Source organism: Limulus polyphemus, unplaced genomic scaffold (assembly GCF_000517525.1).
Source record: "Limulus polyphemus unplaced genomic scaffold, Limulus_polyphemus-2.1.2 Scaffold2758, whole genome shotgun sequence".
Taxonomy (NCBI): domain Eukaryota; kingdom Metazoa; phylum Arthropoda; class Merostomata; order Xiphosura; family Limulidae; genus Limulus; species Limulus polyphemus.
The window spans coordinates 46,200-48,455 of NW_013668368.1; positions in this window are offsets into that span (position 1 = coordinate 46,200).

Consider the following 2,256-nt stretch of genomic DNA (forward strand, 5'->3'; position numbering starts at 1 on the left):
CCGAGCATTTATCAGGCCACTCATGGAATACGGAAATGCAGTAACATGTCAGATAACCAATACAAGAAACTACAAATTTTACAAAACAGAGCAATTAAAATTGCACACAGACTGCCGAGCTACACATCTCAAGAATACCTACACAGCATTACCAAGTTACCAACAATCAAAGATCGCTTTATACAACTTGCCACGAAATTTTACAGAATAGCCAAAAATAGGAACACACAAACCAAACGGTTCAAACAATTAGCTCTAACACCAGAAACTTGGAACACATACGTATCACCATTCAATTACATAAACAGCCTAGAAAACACATAAAACACTCACCAAGTAACTGAAAGAAATTTCTTTTTCAGCTTTGGGCCCTGGTCAGGTAGATTATTCGGTGCCTGACCAGTGAAAGTGGGCTTTCTCGGGGTACTCCCGTTTCCCCCCCCCCACAGCAAAATTCTGAGAATTGGACCACAGTCCTCCTCCTAGCTCTGAAAAGGACCGACAGACGGCCTCCTCCCCCATCCAAAATGTTTAACCCTAGTGCTTTATCCCACCCGACGAATCCTCGAAGGCGCCGCTGCCTGATTTTCTAAGCTTAATGTATGCTCCAGACCCGGTCAAACCAAATCCAGGACAAACTATAATACTCACGAATATGTACATCCCTCACCAAGCAGCGGGGTTGAAGAGAAGCGGAAAAAAGCTTCTGAACACTCCTGGTTGTCCTCAAACACGTTGAGGTTGAAAGGACGTAACCAAAATTACCACTCAGAATATAAGTACAAATACTTACTATTATGCTAGAAAATTTAAATTATGAGTATATTAAAAAGCAGTTTGCGAGTGGTAATAGAAACATAAGAAAGCACATTAATTTTTTGAATAGTATTTTACGTGAAAATAAAAACAATTTGCTATTACAACATAAAATAATTGTTCAAGAAAATAATCAATTGACAACAAATTCAAATATATAACAAATTATTTTAATGAGCATTTTATAAGTGTTATAAAGGATGTAGAGATATGTTTAATTCAAATTCTAAGACACTATTGTTGTATCCAAACTCATGTTATGAAATTAAATGATTTGAGAAATAAAAAGTTTTGGAACTGATAATTTAAAAGCTTAAATTATAAAAAAACAAAACAGATTATATAGATAGACAATTAGTATTTACAATTTATCTTTGCAATCTGGAATTCTTCCGAGTAACGTAAATATAGCTAAAGTAATTCCTATGTATAAAAGTAGAGATAAAAATTATTTAGGAACGTATCGCCCTAAATTTTTGATACCTGTTCTATCAAAACTTATTCAAAAATGAGTTAAATTACGAATAAACACGTTTTTAACTAAAAACAACAACATGACTTACCAGTTACCCATTTTATCATAACTTATTGAAAAACTAATAAAAATACGATTAAAATCGTTTATAAAAAACAACATAATTTAGTTACTGTATCATAATTTGATTTTAGAGAAAATTTAATAAGCATTGTTAAATTTTACTTAAAATTTGCATAAATAATTTCTTTTTTTTTATACTGCTAAAGCTTTTGACACAATGTCTCATTATACACTACCTAAAAATTCATAAGTAAAGGAATTAGAGGTTTAAAATTAAAATGGCTTAAATGTTATTAGAAAATAGAATATAATGTGTACATTTAAAGCACAATTATAGTAATTCATTACAAATTATGTTTATGTATAGTATTGTTACGTCTCCGTTTGTTAATTAACTTTCCGTAACTTCGTTTCCGACGAAACTTTAGCGACACAAGTCCTTACTTAATAAAACTGGTTTATTCTTTCCGAATACAACTTTACGATACACTTAATTTCAATATTCGCGCTAAAACAAACACTATAACGAACGAACGTTAACTTCAACAATACCCTGTGACTGCAGTTCAATTACTCACTATCTACACACACATTACATTACCGTCACGTTGTCACCCTCTTTTATATACCAGACTACCCTGTATCTAGTAAATACTAGAGCATTCGCCAAAGTACAGGATAGTTCTAGTAAGTAGAGGGCGTGAGAATTACATGATATCGATGACGCAACAATATTCTTGCTTCTGATCTTAGGTGAATTGGTTTTTGTCTTCGTTATAATTGAAGACTGCTGTCAAATTTTGTTTAAACATCATGCTCAGTTTGTTTTCTTCAACCCGATCTAGTGAAATTAGGTACTATTTTTTTAATTTATTCTGCCGATCCTCTCGTTATAAAGCGGA